Source organism: Esox lucius, chromosome 24 (assembly GCF_011004845.1).
Source record: "Esox lucius isolate fEsoLuc1 chromosome 24, fEsoLuc1.pri, whole genome shotgun sequence".
NCBI lineage: Eukaryota > Metazoa > Chordata > Actinopteri > Esociformes > Esocidae > Esox > Esox lucius.
In genome coordinates, this window is record NC_047592.1 from 21,643,158 (window position 1) to 21,663,261 (window position 20,104).

A 20,104-nucleotide genomic window follows, 5' to 3' on the forward strand; every position below is an offset into this window, starting at 1 on the left:
TTTTTTTACCGAGTTTAAATATATTTAGAGCGGGAATACAACTGATACAATTCACTATTGTATTTGTCATTCTGTTTTCGGCCGACAAACACTTTTTGGTGTGACATATTTATCTATTCAGTTTTTGATTGCCAAATTGTTGATTGGTCTATTTAAATATCCATTTAACCATCGATTCCCTCAAGTTCTTGACAACTTTATTATAAAACCCAGTGCTAAATCTACAATTTCATGTTATTTTACATAAAAATAAATTGTCTTAACATAAAGTAATATGCATACTTTTTACAAATGAATCTTTTGTAATCGTGGGTGACAATAGCAGCCAAATGTTTAAAAATTTACACAACATTTTAAAATGGACTTCCTGGATCCGTTAATGAGCTTTTTAATGAGGTGCAAAGACAGTGTGGCTTGGACTCCATTTTTAGGCTTCTCACTTAATTGGATGAGGTACTGGATAGAGGAACCATCAGAGTAGTCTCCATGACAGAAGCCTCAACTCCCCAGTATGCTGGTAGCCCATCCACCCCAGCTATTGCTGTTTGCAATCAGTTTGGTGACAAAGCCTCATCCCTGTCTAGTGGTAATCTGGTTCTGGGACATTTTGGCCCTGTTCCTCAGTTTTGTTAAATATTAAGCGGGGCAATTTAGCGCACAAGGAAAATGGTATGTTGCTTTTTCCAGATTCTAAACTGAAGTAAAATATTCTTGAGGGTTTCGTGCAAGAAATGGTCCGGTACAAAGTTTATGTCACTGATAAAGAGTTTAACACAGTAAGAGAGGCCCTCATCTCAAAGCATCCCTGCCTGACTGAGAAAGGCTCCCTCACTGGATATGCTGGATGGACAGCTAGTTTAAAGAATAAACTTGCAATCTACTGCACTCACTTTAGAAGGCTGGGGTGTCACAAGGTGATGATAAACTCTGCCAAGCACAAACCAGGGGGAAAATCAAGGGCTGCTTTTGCCATCAAAAAGCCAAGGCGGTCTGAAGTTAATTATTGCCCACCATATCCTACCGGAGAATCTGATGAGAGCCTTGAGAGTATGAGAGTGTTTCTACTTTCAGATTTTAAGAACAACAACAACAGAGAGGTGGTGAGGATGAACATGGAATAGACAAGATGGCCAGCACTCTTAGAAGCAAGCCAGGTATGTAATTTTATAAAAATTGCTTAGAGCATGTTTTTTTTCATTGCATGTATGTTAGTATTGAAGACGTGAATGTAGCATAAGCTTTTATCCTGTTTCACAGCAAACGGAGCGGACATGGAGTGGATCCACTTTGAAATGGCTCCCATGTTAATCAATGAGTGTTTGCACACAGCAAACAGAGCTGATATGGAGTGGATCCACTTTGGATCGGTTCCCATGTTAATCAATGAGTGTTTGCACACTGCACAGGGAGCTGATATGGAGTGGATCCACTTCGGATCGGTTCCCATGTTAATCAATGAGTGTTTACACACTGCACGTGAGGCGGACGCTGCTTGTGGATGTGAGGCGGAGCCAACGCTTTTTTTCTGTCGGGAATCAGTTTTTCCTCCTTGCCTCACGTTTCTGAAGCACTTTTAAAGTGCAATGAAAGGACATTGTAGAAGCAGGAAAAACACTAGAAATAATAATTTGAAATAAAGTTTTGCCTGTGTCTTAGTGAAATATCAAACTCTCAGTTGTGGAATTATACATACATTGTAACAAACATTCAATTTAACTTCAGCTCACTAATTGTTATGGGAACTCCCGCATTCATGCCTTTCCAATTTTCTGTTTTAAACCTTACAGTATTTTTATGTTAAGTTATATTACCACAATGCCTCTGCAATCCAGATTTCTGTCACAGCTAAATGTCCAATCTGAAAAACCTCTGAAGCTATTCCAAAATAGAGGGGGTCAGGCAGCGTTCGGTACCAGGCAGTCAGATGGTCGCAAGTACAGGGGAGGGCAGGCAGGCTTGGGTGGGGGACAGGCAGTGTTCGTGACGGGCGGTCAGATGGTCGAAGGTACAGGGGAGGGCAGGCAGGCTCGTAATCCAGAAAACAAGCAAGGGTCGCAAGGGGGAACAGAATGACAGGTAGAGTTGGTAATAATACACATAGAACGCTGGAAACGACTGTACAAGACAAGACCATCTAGTTCAAATTTAGCTTAAATAGAATGTTCCGTATCTACTGTACATCAGTCAGGTGATATGATGGATGTCCAGATTCAACTCAAGAAGTTTGATAAGTAGATGAGTGACTATCAACATGTGAATTAATAAATCAAACATAAACAATTTCTTAATTAAAAGTTTGAAGGTGAAAAGGTAGGCTTTAATTGTAGTAGAGCATAAAATGCACATTCAAATATGTTACATCTTATATCTGCAAATTTTTAGATCACCTGCTGTTTTAATTTGTTGCACGTGGAGCATAAGGACACACTCTCCCCAATATTTATTGATTTTGGGGTGCAGATATTCAATTTCTTTTGAATATGTTTTAATTTTAATCTTATTTACAAATAATTGTTTCTGAACATTAAACCTACATGGAGGTGAGGCCTGGGGAGGATGAGGGAGGAGTCATGTGAAGGACGCTGACCCCTGCATGTTACAAGGCTAGCAGACATCTGTTTATAATTCTTGATGGTGGTAACAGGCAACCATTCATAGAATACTGATGTTTGTACGCACAAGTTCACACAACATAATAACATGTAATGAATTTCTCCAAATGAAACAAGCGGCAGTCATAAGATGGTGAAGACAAAGCAGGCAGAGAGTGGCTGCAAGGAGGCCTTGAAAGAAATACCACACCTGTTACAGAGTCAACATGACATAGATTTGCTAGAATTACTGGAAGATTACGTGTAAATTATTAAGCCTGGTCTCTGGAAGAATTTAAGAATCCACAACATGAGTACAAATATAACCAAGCTGAGACCAGGGCCGGCTCCAGGCATAAGCATTATAAGCGGTCGACCGCTAGGGGGCCTCTGAATGCTAGGGTGCCTCTGAATGCTAGAGTGCCTTCGACCGATAGGGGAGAGAGGGCCCCAAATGACATTTTGCTAAGGGCCCTCAAAAGGCTAGAGCCAGCACTGACTGAGACACTCAAAATGTGGTCTCAAGACTGGACTACAGCTCTGGTCTCCTCATACTCACTTTATAAATTCACATTACTGACCGTCCCACCCTAAACCACCCTGGACTAGCTGATATTATTCCTGTCTTGAGGGGGATACAAGCTGTTGTTTAAAAATTGTAAATGTTAGAGGCAGGATTCTACACAGAGCACCTTTAAATAATACTTACATGACCATGAAAAACAAAGTACATACAAACCTGCACAATACAAACACTCCCTGCTTTGGGTTCAGATAAAAAGTCTCTAGATGTAATGTTGTTACTGTCGTGGACCTTAGCACAAATTATGGAGAAAAAGCCTGAAAACTCATATTGGAGGAAACAGAGGCTCAGATCCAACACACTGGTTGTTGAATGATATCTGGACCCTGGCTAAATAGGAGTCACCCCAGGGGGCACCCCCCCCCCTTTCCCAGGGCACCAAATGACCATTACAGGATCCTTTCAAGACAGATGGGCAATATACTTAACGAACAAATAATAAACTGATGAACAGATTCCTCTGTCCCTCTGACCTGTTCATTACTTCCTTAGTTTTCCCAAGATACAGCAAGATCCCTTTCATACATTGCAAGGCACAAACAAAAAGGCCTGTTAATTATCTTTTTTATCACATATCAAATTTCCTTTTCCACTTTGAAAGCATGCCATGCCATCTTCTTCCGCTTCATCCGGGGCCGGGTCGCGGGGGCAGCAGTCTAAGCAGGGATGCCCAGACTTCCCTCTCCCCAGACACTTCCTCCAGCTCTTCCGGGGGGACACCGAGGCGTTCCCAGGCCAGCCGGGAGACATAGTCCCTCCAGCGTGTCCTAGGTCTTCCCCGGGGTCTCCTCCCGGTGGGACGGGACCGGAACACCTTCCCAGGAAGGCGTTCCGGAGGCATCCGAAACAGATGCCCAAGCCACCTCAGCTGACCCCTCTCGATGTGGAGGAGCAGCGGCTCTACTCTGAGCTCCTCCCGGGTGACCGAGCTTCTCACCCTATCTCTAAGGGAACGCCCAGCCACCCTGCGGAGAAAGCTCATTTCGGCCGCCTGTATCCGGGATCTTGTCCTTTCGGTCATGACCCAAAGCTCATGACCATAGGTGAGAGTAGGAACGTAGATTGACCGGTAAATCGAGAGCTTCGCCTTGCGGCTCAGCTCTTTCTTCACCACGACAGACCGATACATCGACCGCATTACTGCAGAAGCTGCACCGATCCGTCTGTCAATCTCCCGTTCCATCCTTCCCTCACTCGTGAACAAGACCCCTAGATACTTAAACTCCTCCACTTGAGGCAGGCACTCTCCACCAACCTGAAGTGAGCAGGCCACCCTTTTCCGACTGAGGACCATGGCCTCGGATTTGGAGGTACTGATTCTCATCCCCACCGCTTCACACTCGGCTGCAAACCGTCCCAGCGCATGCTGAAGGTCCTGGTTTGAAGAAGCCAACACGACAACATCATGTTAAAAGTTAGCTTCTTCAAACTTTGAAAGCATATTAATAGTAAAATACAGTATCTATTCTAGGGCGTTGTGGTCAGGGAAGTTTAGACTGAAGATTGTGAGTTTGAATCCGGCGAGAGGTGCAGATGAACAACTTTAGAGTGATGATATGAAAACATTTTTATTTTTGACCAATCCACCATAGAAAAAGAAAACACAACCATGTTGCAAACACAAAACTCTACCATTGTTTCCACACTGGTGTGCTTAGCAAGTGGCCAGTCTACACCAGACACATCCTCCCCTCATAGTCCAACTGTCAAGCTGAGAGGGGGTGTATTTTTAGAGGACTGTACAGTGTGGTTTCCTTTACAACTATGTTATTTTTCTTCTCGGTGTAAACTGGGTCACTGTAGTTAGTTGATTCCAGGCCTGATAACAAACAGTCAGATGGAAACTAGTAGCTGAGTTTATTTTACCAAATACAAATTGCACCGACGAATGTCTTGATTTGTAAGATGTTTATTTGAGATTAACTTGAACTCTTGGTGTAACAGCTGGGCACAGCCTAAGCCGTGTCGATGGCTGCATTTCTATGTTCATTGTATTGTAGTTGTTGTTAGTCTTTTTCTATGTTGTTTCAATCCCTTGTGTTCATTGATTCCACTTGTGTCTAGTTTGCCCCTCATCACCTCCCTAGTCAGTTTCCCCAGTTCCCTGTGTCTTGGTCGGTCATTGTTTCATGTGACATGATTTGTTCCTGTCTTTTTCAGTAATTATTTTTGTCATAGGGTGGACGATTGTGTGGGGATTTTGCATGTGTATTACTCTTTACTGTGTATTACTATTTACTTTGTGTTACTATTTACTTTGTGTTACTATTTACTGTGTATTACTATTTACTGTGTGCTACTATTTACTGTGTGTTACTATTTACTGTGTGTTACTATTTACTGTGTATTACTATTTACTGTGTGTTACTATTTACTGTGTATTACTATTTACTGTGTGTTACTATTTACTGTGTGTTACTATTTACTGTGTGTTACTATTTACTGTGTGTTACTATTTACTGTGTATTACTATTTACTGTGTGTTACTATTTGCTGTGTATTCCTATTTACTGTGTATTACTATTTACTGTGTATTACTATTTACTGTGTATTACTATTTACTGTGTATTAATATTTACTGTGTATTATTATTTACTGTGTATTACTATTTTCTGTGTATTATAATTTGCTGTGTATTATAATTTACTGTGTATTAGGATTGTGATGCCAATCCCTTTAACAATCACCCCAGTGACTAGCCGCCCAAATTACTGGATGTTGACATGAACAATGAACCTATGTGAACAAGCCAAGGGCAGGATTCAAGCAGGAAGACAAGCGATCGATCGACAACAGAGACGGCGTCTTACAGAGGCGTTGGCGTGGATCTTTGAAGACCGGCAGCACCAGAGAGTACAAGGCAAACCTCTCCAGGCACTGGGCCTGTAGCAGGACTATCTACGGCCCGGGATAATTGTACGGGCCATACGTTGTGTGTTGGGGGAGAACAGTACCCCGGGATATGGTGCTAGCTGCTGGGTTTTAGGTCCCGTCATACTGCCCTCTCGTCAAGTTGTGCCTATTCCGTACATTTTGCATTTGACCGTGTACTGGCTTGCTGTACTTTGTGTCTAGGTGAGAGGGTTGCCAGCAAAGGCAAAGGAGACCAGGGATTCTGCACTTGAGACTTACCTCTGGCCGTGACGAGATGGATGGACCATTTTAGCTTTTTTGTAATAAAAATAATAGTTTTATTTACTGTACCTCAGCCTCATCCTTTTGGGTCACTGTTACACTGCTCTCCCAAATAGTAAAGAACCTTAACCGTCAATTATTTCCAGTTCCTAGGACTCTTAGTCTCACCTAGGTGACGTTGTTCAGCAACATTTCAATTCACTCGGCCGCTGACATTTTCATTAAACTCTGTTGTTCCACATACTCTGACTGTGTCCTTCCTCCACCACATCAAGACGTTACACTTGGTTGTAATATCTGCTCCTCATGGCACCGCCGCTCCCCTTCCTCTCTGGTGTTTTAACCACCGTCAGGAGAGTGATGACAGCAGCACATCCAGAGGACAAACCTGTTTCCAATCAATGTTTAGTTGTGTTTATATTCTGTTGTTCACCCACAGCACCTCAGGGATTATTGTTAGTCAGTTAGCTACCGTGCTGGGGCGCTTATTTTGTCCTTCCAAAATAAAAGAACATAAAGTAAACATTTGAATGGTTTGTTTTGTTTCTTTTTCCTTCTTTGATTTGAAATCATACAATCACTGCTCAACGATGAGATCTACGCTGGATCAACATTGTACGTCATGTACATTTCCCCAAACCGTTGTTTTAGATGGCTTTGAGGCTGTGTTGCTCCTACCCACTTTTATTAAAGCAAGTACAAAGTCTCCCTGTCTGTTTCTTCCTGCTTCAGCTTCTCTGTGACAGTTTGTTCTCTCTTTTTCTTCCTCCTGCTTCAGCCTCTCTGTGACAGTCTGGGTTCCTGTATTCTCCCTGTCTGTTCTTCCTCCCTCATTAACCCTTCACTTACCTACTGAACACATTTTACCAGATCCCTTAGAATTAATCATAATTGATTAAATAATAAAAACTCTAATATAAATTAAAATATATATTTGTATCCATCCTTATACCTTCTTTGAATGTGTAGAAGACCCTGACGGTTCCCCACTCTCAAGTTCTGATCTCATTTCAGGGTTCTCACTTACCAAATTGCATAGAAACAATCCTAAATTATGTTTTATGAATGGAATTAAGAATGTGTGTGTACCTGAACATTGATAAATGACACTACTGTAGTTCTCAGACTTAATGCTCTTGTGTGACCATGGATATTTACATTTCAAAATCATTCCTTCAAGCCCCTGGGTAACATACAATGTTGAAGCATGAAACAACAACACCAACCAAAAATGTTGTAAGTATTTCTGTGAATGCTGTTGCTCTTTTACCTACTAAGAAAAGGTTTGCAATAAAGATAGGATGTTTAAGAAAATTGATGTTTATTAGGAATTATTTTATCAGAATGTGGAAATATGTTGATCTTTAAATGAGATTAAATGAGATTTCAACAATCACCAATGGGCCTCCATCCATAACAGCTCCCTCATTGTAAATTCACTGACATGAACAAATGACATTAAATATTCTAGATGTCATTCACAAGCAAACGTTCATATTGTTAATTCACATTATGCAGTGGAATGATCGCGCACGTTTTACATATTTGTGAGTGTATGCCAGATAGATAAATGAGATTGCTGGTCCCAATTTTGATTATATCATTCTATCTCCTTATAATGATGAAGGAACCAGTCTGAGATCATGGAATCAATCATAAGGAGAAGTTGGTCAGAAAAGCGTCAACTGTCAAAATATGATTTTTCACTGTGTTGTCTCTAGAATCTTTCTCTATTTGTCTGTGTGACGGTAAAGAGGTGTGATCAAACCAGACTCTCATCAAATAGGAAGTAAAGGGGTTTATAAGGAGGACTGTTGTTCAGAGAGAGTTACTCGTCACCAAGACAGAATGGATCACACCTGGCCCTGTGTTCTACTCTGTGAGTACTGACTTTGTATTTGTGTTTAAATGTTTGTTATGAACACCAAGTTCACTAAGGTTAATATTAGTACTCTATTACTGCAGCACAGTTTACATTAATTACATTACTAATGTACTGTAATGATGCAATTTGTCTTTGTTGTAGTGTTGAATACCCTCATCTACTGTGGTCACTCTCAAGGTAATGGTAGATATTCATTAATTCACTCCATGTCTTTAATCTTTATCCTCTTGGTCATTGACACAGCTTTTCCTTCCTTGTGTTCTTTGTGTGAAATACGTGATTGTGTTATTTATGTGTGATCTGAAAAAACATTGTTTCTGTAACAGGTGTAAGGTAATGCAACCAGTTTTCCATAACATTTGTGGCACTGCGGAAAATGCTAATATGAACAGAATTTAAAGATGTGTAAATAATGTATTCCTATATTTATTTCAAAATAGTACAAATACAAATATTGAAACAGAGAAATATGCCGATTTTGACAGCAACACATTTCAAGAAAGTTGGGACAGGGGCATGTTTACCACTGTGTTACATCACTTCTTCTTTTAAGGATAATCTGTAAGCGTTTGGGAACTGAGGAGACCAATAGTTCTAAAAGTGAAATGTTTTCCCATTCTTGCCTGACAGAGGATTGCAGCTGCTCAACAGTTCGAGGTCTCCTTTGTTGTATTTTCATTTCATAATGTACCACAGGAGACAAGATTTCTCCAGATTCTCTGAATCAATTAATGATATTTTATACCGTAGATAAACAGATCCCCAAACTGTTTACAATTTTACATTGAGAAATGTTATTCTTAAATGGTTGCACTATTTGCCTACATAGTGTTTCACAGAGTGGTGAACCCCTCCCCATCCTCACTGACAGATGCTCTTTTTGTACCAAATCTTGTTAGTCACCTTTTGCCAAATAACCTAATTCGTTTTGAGATGTTCTACTAAGTTTTTTTGCATTTGCATTACGCTTCTCCAGTCTTTTGTCACCCCTGCCCCAGGTTTTTTTTAAATGTGTTGCTGGCATGAAATTCATAGTAGGTATATTTATTTCAAGATACAATAACATTTCTCAGTTTAAACATCAGACATGTTGTCTTTGTACTATTTTCTATTGAATATATGGTTTACATGATTTGCACATCCATTGCATTCTGTTGTTCTTTACATTTTACACATGTCCCAACTTTTTGTACATTATCCTATCCACTGTCTGTGTAGGGAGTCCTGCTGCTGTTCTGACCCTCCAGCCCAACTGGCCCCAGATATTCATGGGAGAGATTGTCACTATGATATGTAACATACAGGTGGGAGACGTCACTGACTGGACGTACAGGTGGAGCAAGACTAATGATGAATTTTATTATGACCTCAACAGTACGGAGAGTAAACACCAGATCAATGCTGCTGATTTGTCTGACAGTGGTGATTACATATGTCTGGGTAGCAACAGACATGATCAATCCCTTTCTGTATAGAGTAATAAAGTCCAGCTGACCGTAACAGGTAAGTCATATCATATCTTTATTCTTACTGTCTCAGTATGCAAAATGCAAATCAGAATTCTTCACTTAACTCTTGTTCGTTCTCAAATAATTCTGATTTCTGGGAGAATGTATATAACTAGATTTTTTTTGCATATAATAACCCTACATATCATAAAAAAGTTTTTATGTATGAATCAATATGTACAGTGGTGTGAAAAAGTTTGCCCCCTTCCTGATTTCTTATTTCTTTTGCATGTTTGTCATCTTTAAATGTTTCAGATCATCAAACAAATTAAAATATTAGTGAGAGATAACAAAAGTAAACCAAAAAATGCAGTTTTGAAATGAAGGTTGTTATAATTATGAAGAGACAGTTGTATTTACCTGTTCAGTGGAGTCTGAACCTGACTGGAGATACAAGTGGTACAAAGACAGTAATCCATCCATCATCTTCCGCTTATCCGGGGCCGGGTCGCGGGGGCAGCAGTCTAAGCAGGGATGCCCAGACTTCCCTCTCCCCAGACACTTCCTCCAGCTCTTCCGTGGGGACACTGAGGCGTTCCCAGGCAAGCCGGGAGACATAGTCCCTCCAGAAACAGATGCCCAAGCCACCTCAGCTGACCCTTCTCGTTATGGAGGAGCTGCGGCTCTACTCTGAGCTCCTCCCGGGTGACCGAGCTTCTCACCCTATCTCTAAGGGATCGCCCAGCCACCCTGCGGAGAAAGCTCATTTCAGCCGCCTGTATCCGGAATCTTGTCCTTTCGGTCATGACCCAAAGCTCATGACCATAGGTGAGTGTAGGAACGTAGATTGACCTGTAAATCGAGAGCTTCGCCTTGCGGCTCAGCTCTTTCTTCACCACGACAGACCGATACATCGACCGCATTACTGCAGAAGCTGCACCGATCCGTCTGTCAATCTCCCGTTCCATCCTTCCCTCACTCGTGAACAAGACCCCTAGATACTTAAACTCCTCCACTTGAGGCAGGCACTCTCCACCAACCTGAAGTGGGCAAGCCACCCTTTTCCGACTGAGGACCATGGCCTCGGATTTGGAGGTACAGATTCTCATCCCCATTGCTTCACACTCGGCTGCAAACCGTCCAAGTGCATGCTGAAGGTCCTGGCTTGAAGGGGGCAACACGACAACATCATCCGCAAAGAGCAGAGACAAAATCGTGTGGTCCCCAAACCTGACACCCTCCGGCCCCTGGCTGCGCCTAGAAATTCTGTCCATAAAAATTACGAACAGAAACAGCGACAAAGGTCAGCCTTGCCGGAGTCCAACATGCACAGGGAACAAGTCTGACTTACTGCCGGCAATGCGGACCAAGCTCCTGCTTCGGTTGTACAGGGAACTGACAGCCCTTAGCAAAGGACCCAGGACCCCATATTCCCCAAGCACCCTCCACAAGATGCCGCGAGGGACACAGTCGAATGCCTTCTCCAAATCCACAAAACACATGTGGATTGGTTGGGCAAACTCCCATGAACCCTCCAACACCCCGTAGAGGGTATAGAGCTGGTCCAGTGTTCCACGGCCCGGACGAAAACCACACTGTTCCTCCTGAATCCAAGGTTCTACTATCGGCCATATTCTCCTCTCCAGAACCCTGCCATAGACTTTCCCGGGGAGGCTGTGAAGTGTGATCCCCCTATAGTTGGAACACACCCTCCGGTCCCCCTTCTTAAAAAGAGGGACCACCACCCCGGTCTGCCATCCCAGAGGCACTGTCCCCGACTGCCACGCGATGTTGCACAGGCGTGTCAGCCAAGACAGCACCACAACATCCAGAGACTTGAGGTACTCAGGGCGGATCTCATCCCACCCCGGTGCCTTGCCACCGAGGAGTTTCTTGACCACCTCTGTGACTTCAGCCCGGGTGATGGACGAGTCCGCCTCTGAGCCCCCATCCTCTGCTTCCTCAATGGAAGACGTGACTGTGACTAGCACAGAAGTCCAATAACTGAACACCGCTCTGGTTCATATCAGGGGGGCCGTTCCTCCCAATCACGCCCCTCCAGGTGTCACTGTCGTTGCCCACGTGGGCGTTGAAGTCCCCCAGTAGAATGATAGAGTCCCCTGTCGGAGCACTTTCCAGCACCCCTCCCAGAGACTCCAAGAAGGTCGGGTACTCTGCACTGCCGTTCGGCCCGATGTGATGTTCCACGTCCCTAGAGCTAGTTTCCGTGTCCAGGGATCGGGTTGTCTAGGCCCCTGCCTTCGACTGCCGCCAGATCCTCTCCGCACCGGCCCCTTATGGTCCCTCCTGTGGATGGTGAGCCCACGGGAGGGCGGCCCCATGTCGCTCCTTCGGGCTGAGCCCGGCCGGGCCCCATGGGGAAAGGCCCGGCCACCAGGCGCTCGCGAACGAGCCCCAACCCCGGGCCTGGCTCCAGGGTGGGGCCCCGGCTGCGCCATACCGGGTGACGTCACAGAACACAAAATGTTTATCATCATTAAGGGGGTTTTGAACCACCTTGGTAAAAATCATTATCATTAAAACTGCAAAGTGTTTATCCTACCTATATTTGTGTAAAACACAACATTGTGCTTTTGTCAAACTATAAACTCTTGTCAAACTGTAGGCTAACTTACAAATGTGACCCAACCAAAATCACACACAGTTCAGTGGTTCTGGAGATTTATCTGAATGAGGAAAATTATTCTGAAATGAATTTTTTATGTAAACACACACACACACACACACAGTTCAGTGGTTCTGGAGATTTATCTGAATGACTCATAAACAAAAAAGTGGTTCTGAAAGTTTTTAAAAAATTTTTTAGGAAGAAAAATCTTTGAGCATACCTCTTCTCACTTTCACCTCAAGACCCAAAGTATAGAATAGCTCTAGGTGTTCTTATAAGATATTTACTGTCAGATGTGTGTCTGCTATATGTACTGACTGCATATGTGCATCATTGTAATTTATTTATATTAACATAAAATGTGGACAGTCTGATTCAGCAAACTAAGTACCAAAACATTACTGTCACTACCAAGAATGTGCAGTCACTACCATAACATGGGATGTTTTGTCAAAAATAAAGTATATTGAATTATCAACTAAGATGTTATGATAGTGGTTGGTTCAATGCTTATTCAAACTAATGAATCCTTAACTTTGAAATCCGTACGATAAACTTTATGCCTTCTACAAATAAAGATTGGGTTCAAAATACAACAATTCACATAAATTACACTTAAAATATTATAAAAAGTATAATCTTTATTGATTTAACCTGTAAAAATATTTAAAAATAATAAAAAATATATATGTATAAGGTAGATGTACACAAAATTGTAATAGGTCATTATAAGCCTTCTTAATAAATTATTTAATATTGTGTTTTGGTAGTGACACATTTGGGGAGAAGGAAAATATTCCAGCATTTTCTGAAAATACAATATGAGAATTAACTGCACAATTACTAGAAAAGCATACTTTGGATATTATACAATTTGCATACATGAAAAATGTGTGGGAAAAAACAAGATGTTTCCAACTCTGACTTTGCACCAATTCTGTAGAATGGCCCATATAGACTCAGCATTCTTACCTCGATCCATTGACAGTTTGCAGCTTCCCCCCAACACCTATTCTCCACACTTCTAGTCCTAACCACTTACATGTGGGGGGAGTACTCTGGATTCGGCCTGAATTCAGAGCTTGGAGCCCTCCCTCTGAAAAGCACGCCAAATATGCATTAAACCTTAACCCCTCTAATTGTATGTAAGTGTGAACTCGTGAAAAGTGGTAAAAGTTGGTCAAAATGTAAATTTTGTGCCTCCAATATGTGCAGTGCAGGGGGTGTCCCGGGACAGGTTTGAAACCCACTGATCTACATAAACTTGATTTGGAGCACCAAAAGACTAACCTGACACATCTGTTTGAACTGTGAAAAGGAATTGCAAAAGTTGAAAAATGATTGATTATTTATTTTCTGAGGTTCATGGCCTCGGATTTGGAGGTACTGATTTTCATCCCCACCGCTTCACACTCGGCTGCAAACCGTCCCACTGCATGCTGAAGGTCCTGGTTAGAAGGGGCCAACACGACAACATCATCCGCAAAAAGTAGAGACAATATTATATTGAAAAATCAGTACCTCCAAATCCGAGGCCATGGTCCTCAGTCGGAAAAGGGTGGCTTGCCCACTTCAGGTTGGTGGAGAGTGCCTGCCTCAAGTGGAGGAGTTTAAGTATCTAGGGGTCTTGTTCACGAGTGAGGGAAGGATGGAACGGGAGATTGACAGACGGATCGGTGCAGCTTCTGCAGTAATGCAGTCGATGTATTGGTCTGTCGTGGTGAAGAAAGAGCTGAGCCGCAAGGCGAAGCTCTCGATTTACCAGTCAATCTACGTTCCTACCCTCACCTATGGTCATGAGCTTTGGGTCATGACCGAAAAGACAAGATCCCGGATACAGGCGGCCGAAATGAGCTTTCTCCGCAGGGTGGCTGGGCGATCCCTTAGAGATAGGGTGAGAAGCTTGGCCACCCGGGAGGAGCTCAGAGTAGAGCCGCTGCTCCTCCACATCGAGAAGGGTCAGCTGAGGTGGCTTGGGGATCTGTTTCGGATGCCTCCGGAACGCCTTCCTGGGAAGGTGTTCCGGTCCCATCCCACCGGGAGGAGACCCCGGGGAAGACCTAGGACTCGTTGGAGGGACTATGTCTCCCGGCTGGCCTAGGAACGCCTCGGTGTTCGCCCGGAAGAGCTAGAGGAAGTGTCTGGGGAGAGGGAAGTCTGGGCATCCCTGCTTTGACTGCTGCCCCCGCGACCCGGCCCCTGATAAGCGGAAGATGATGGATGGATGGATTTATTTTCTCTTTTCAAAGGGCCGTTGGGAGAGCGACAACAGAGGACTGAAAAACTGCACTTTTGTTTTGTTTGTGAAATATAAAGTTTGTCAAAAGCTTTTGATACTTGTATGTTAATACACATATGTTACTAAATATTCTGTTAATAAAGTATAGCTTGAAGCAATGGTTTCTGTTCATTGCTTACATATAATGTTTGTATTTAGGGGTTTACTGTAAAATAAGGTAACCCAAAAAGACAAATATGGTAGCCCATATACACCCGTTGTGGCCCATAAGAGCCCTAGATAAGACCTATCTGGGTCCCATCATCAACCCATGTGGGCAGACTCCTGTTGTCCATAAATGGGGACTACCTAGGCTACCCATATGGGCCCGATATGGAGCCCATCATCAACCCAACTGGGCTAACATATGTGGAGCCTCAATAGAAACTGCAGCCAAAATTAGCTGGGTCCCAGTTGGGTAGCCCAGGTGGGGCCCGGATATCAGCCCATTTGGGCCCCACATGGGTGTGTTGGCTGGGATCATTGCTTGAATAAAAACGCTATAAGCAGGGGCAGACATGTAGGCATAAAAAAGCTATCATTGCTTCAATTAAAAGGCTATAAGGTGCAGACTTGTAGACAACTTTTTGCATTGGTTGATGATACTCTATTACTTGAATTCAGGCCACACACAACATAATCCAATATGTCTTTGACAAATCAGATTCATTTCAAGTGTGGACATAAGTCACATCATAGTAAATACTGGAAAGTGCATTGATTTCTCAGTTACTATAACTAAATGGCTAGAATGATGTGTTGAGTTTATTGAAGTCTCCAATACTTTTCCCCTTGTTTGTTTTCCTCTCCAGGCTGTGTGTCAGTGAGAAGTAGGCAGGATCCTTCCAATGGATGAAGTTGAGCTAATAGAACTGTACTTTAACTTGGGACTCTAATATAAAGACCTTGTCCATATTTAGAGTTTGAAGCACAGAATGGTGATCACCCTTACAACCCTAAAACGAACCCTAAGGAAGAGTGGAAACATTTTGACCATTTAGCAGAAACTGGTAGATTCATAAGGGAGGAGCTCCAAGGCTCAGGGGCTTTGCAGGGCTACAGGTGGAGGTAGACTAAATGCAAAGAGGATTAAGTGTACGAAAAGATGTCCGCCTCATCATATCCACCCTTGACCCAGAGGGAACCGAAATGCCAAGAAGTAGGAGGTTAAAAAGACGAGCATACTTCAGCAAGGGGCCAGATTTTGTATGGCATGTCGATTCCTACGACAAACTAAAACCGTACGGTATATGCATCAGTGGAGCCATTGATGGGTTCTCAAGAAGGGTACTATGGCTGAATGCTTACTGTGCCAGCAGCGACCCCAAAGTTATAGGAGGTTATTTCCTCGAGACAGTAGGGGAACAAGGTGGATGTGCCTGTATCCTGAGGTCAGATATGGGGACAGAAAACAGCTCTATACGAGATATGCAACGGTACCTTCGTCGCAATGATGATGATGCCCATGGGGGAGATAAAAGCTTCATTTGTGGAAGAAGCACCAGCGATCAGAGAATAGAAAGCTGGTGGGGCTTTCTCTGATAAGATTGTGTGGACTTTTGGCTCGACCACCTTCACCAACTTAAAGATGGAGGGGATTTTGCTGGGGACTTCTTGGACAAGAACCTCATCTTATTCTGTTTCCTCGGTTTGATACAGGCAAGTGGCATCAATAGACAGTGGATAGGTCTTGTTTTTTGCTGAAATCAGCAGTCCATCCCAATGTCAGAAAATGTTGGATTTTGTAGAATACATTGCATTTTGTAGAATTGTAAATATTGGTGTGCAAATACATGCCAAAACTATTACCCTGATTGGCCAGGTGGTGGGGCTACAAGGCCAAAAATTTAACATCAGCAAAAGTATCACCCCCACAATATAACTTTATCTGATAAACTCTGGTATTATATATCAACAGAATGTACATAAGGACAGGAGTAGGGGAGGTGGGAGGGGCTCGTCGTCCCGCCCCTCTGGGGGTGGCAACAAAAAAAACTGTCCTCTAACCACTCTGTTGGTTTGGTGGCAGTGGCTCCTCGGGTACTTCCTATGGCTCAGGCCCCCTCGGAGGGACCCGTACAGGGCCCCACAGCCCCCCACCCAATAAAACATTCAGGTTGGACTCTGGGTGGCAGCAGGCCGCGGAGCAGGGACCGGGGGTTTGGCAGGCAGCGGAGCAGGGACCGGGGGTTTGGCAGGCAGCGGAGCAGGGACCGGCGGTTTGGCAGACAGCGGAGCAGGGACCGGGGGTTTGGCAGGCAGCGGAGCAGGGACCGGGGGTTTGGCAGGCAGCGGAGCAGGGACCGGGGGTTTGGCAGGCAGCGGAGCAGGGACCGGCGGTTTGGCAGACAGCGGAGCAGGGACCGGGGGTTTGGCAGGCAGCGGAGCAGGGACCGGGGGTTTGGCAGGCAGCGGAGCAGGGACCGGCGGTTTGGCAGACAGCGGAGCAGGGACCGGGGGTTTGGCAGGCAGCGGAGCAGGGACCGGGGGTTTGGCAGGCAGCGGAGCAGGGACCGGGGGTTTGGCAGGCAGCGGAGCAGGGACCGGCGGTTTGGCAGACAGCGGAGCAGGGACCGGGGGTTTGGCAGGCAGCGGAGCAGGGACCGGGGGTTTGGCAGGCAGCGGAGCAGGGACCGGGGGTTTGGCAGACCGCGGAGCAGAGACCGGGGGTTTGGCAGGCAGCGGAGCAGGGACCGGGGGTTTGGCAGGCAGCGGAGCAGGGACCGGGGGTTTGGCAGGCAGCGGAGCAGGGACCGGCGGTTTGGCAGACAGCGGAGCAGGGACCGGGGGTTTGGCAGACCGCGGAGCAGGGACCGGGGGTTTGGCAGGCAGCGGAGCAGGGACCGGGGGTTTGGCAGACCGCGGAGCAGAGACCGGGGGTTTGGCAGGCAGCGGAGCAGGGACCGGGGGTTTGGCAGGCAGCGGAGCAGGGACCGGGGGTTTGGCAGGCAGCGGAGCAGGGACCGGGGGTTTGGCAGGCAGCAGAGCAGGGACCGGGGGTTTGGCAGGCAGCGGAGCAGAGACTAAACTTCCAAAATACAAAAACAAAAGGGCACAATGGGAAAAACCAAGACATCAATGACAGTAAAGACATTCAATGACAGATGTGGCCAATTACCGAAATGGCAGTAATATTCAGTTTTGAAGATTTAACATTTAAAATGTACATTTATATTTACCATTTAACATTTACATTTATATTTAACATTTACGTTTAACATTTATATTTAACATTAAAGATTATTTTGAGTTACTGCAGAACAATACTAAAAGTTATTGCATGAATTTACATGAATTTCTCACTAAATATTTGAAAATTTGGCAATGCTAAATGTGCAAAACTGAGCAAGATTACAGAACATGCAACATTTTACAAACGGCACCACATATCCAACAGCTTTAAAGGACAAATGCAAGTAGGCAGACAATTATTCATAGCGCAAATAGCATAACATGGAGACTGTGAAATGAAACTAGACATGACTACATTTATTTTTCAGATCTCACTTGCCATTCAAAACACATTCTGATGTATTAGTGTCCTGTTCCCACACTCATTCTGGTCAACTATGTGTGAAACAAATCTCACTGACCTGGTAAAAACCTCTCTAGCATGATACAAACCACCTAAGTGTTTGTATCACCTTGTTTGTGGTCAGCATGTCTATCTGTCTGATGGTGGTGTTAAGAGTGTTTCGTAGCTGCTGGTTTGTGGTTAATTGTCAGTGTTTCACAGACAGCAGTAACTTTGCAAATTGAAAAGCAGTAAAGTATTCCAGTAGAGTGGGGTGCTTCCAACACCATGGTTGTGAGTTCACATTTCCATGATGGACCAATGGGAGAATTACCAAAATATATATAACCTCTGGACAAAAGCCTCTGCTAAATTGCTAAAATGTTAAATACAAAGGAGGTAGAGATAGGAAGACAGGAAATACCAGTGTGTTATTCAGTTTGTATTAGTCTTATGTACAGGATACGCAGAATATTCTAAATGCACCAACACAACTCTAACTTGTATGTTCCTTTTCCTGAATCAAAGATATATTTCCTTTTTAATCACACATTGTGGAGCTTAATATCTACATTAGTCTTAAAGGAGGTCTGATCAATAGGAGGGGGAGTGGAAGTTGATCTGTTTACTGTAAAAAAACATTCAACTCATCTCGTGGCCACTTATATACAGATATTTTATTCAATCACCTTAACAGAGCATATTAATGAGTCAAATATGAAACATTACAACATATTTACAACCACATTACAAAGCAAAGTGTCGCTTTAGAGGCGGATAATGTCAATCATGTTATAAGTACTAACCGTTAATATTTGTGTAAAATTTCTCTTGTGACCTAAAACATGACAGGACTTTTATGCTTTTTGAACAAAAAGCCTATTAGGAGCTAAATAAGCCAGCACCTCGAAAATCACTTGGAATGCCAATCACAAATGGTTAAATCATGTGACTTAAAAGGCAACATAATAAATATGCACTTTCTGTAAGTAAATAGTGATAAAAATCATTCATCTAAGGTTTATGTGTGTGTGAGTGCAGAACTTGCTCACACTTCTGTGTAGGACTGCACCCTACAGGGAGAGTGTGAAAATATCACATCCATGTTCCCCTCAAAGACCTGCAACAAATCAGCACAAAGCGTGTTAGCAAATACTTATACATGCTGTAATATCAGACCTTTACATATTATTTCTATACACTTTAATAAGATGTTATAAAGTCTTACTGTAGTCTTTGAAGGGTTTTGGTATATAATAGTTTGATTCTGACTTCGATGGGGGTGTAAATTTGGTACAAGAACAAAATTACTTTTCTGCAGAATTTTCTACAGTGGTTGGTCAAATCAAGCAATGCCATAAATTAAAACACACGCTGAGCTTCGGTAAAAAAGTGCTTTTTACACTGACACAAAATAACTGAAGCAACTGAAAATGACTGGGCTGAGTTTATGAAACCTTTGTTGTTCTCTCAGACAGTCCTGTCAATTGTTGCTCGTGCTGCTGCTTGTAGGCTGCACTCTGTTCACACTCTCCCATCTCTCTCTAACACACGATAGATCTACAAGCTGATAATTAATGCCAGATGCATTGGAGGCTCTGAAGACAATGCTCAGGGGAATATTGGCTTTTCTTTTCTACAGCCTCACCACAAATTATATAGGAGTGTGTTTATTTGGCAGGATGTATGTCGTCTTTTTTGATGGCTTGAACATAACTTGTTCATCTGAAGCCAGCTCCCGTTAGTAAATAGGAAATTTGCTTTGTTCAATTGTTCAATACCAGCGACCAATCCACTTATGTACAACATTACATTCAAAGTTGCCCAATTTGGTTAAAAAAAAAAACACAGCCATCACTGAAAATGAATAGCTTAACTTGTCTGTAACTCCTGCTTTTGAGGAGGACAAGCAAATAAAGTGTTTAGTTTCATTACTTTGTTGTTCATGTTTTATACATTTTTATGGCACAGGTTGTTCACCTTTTTTGTCCAACTTCTATGCCGACATTGAACATAGTTCAATCTCAGTATACACCCCATC

The 20,104-nt window shown here is 43.4% G+C and overlaps 1 protein-coding gene and 1 long non-coding RNA gene across 2 annotated transcripts in view; both read left to right on the forward strand.

The window, feature by feature from the left end:
• The window catches only part of LOC105010062 (serine/threonine-protein kinase Nek4-like), a 717,288-nt gene that overhangs the window by 476,667 nt on the left and 220,517 nt on the right, over positions 1-20,104 (forward strand). The gene's annotated exons all lie outside the window — the stretch shown is intronic.
• On the forward strand, positions 8,092-9,540 carry LOC105006757. Its single transcript, XR_004575401.1, has 3 exons — positions 8,092-8,188; positions 8,336-8,371; positions 9,413-9,540. It is a non-coding gene; the product is annotated as an uncharacterized LOC105006757 (long non-coding RNA).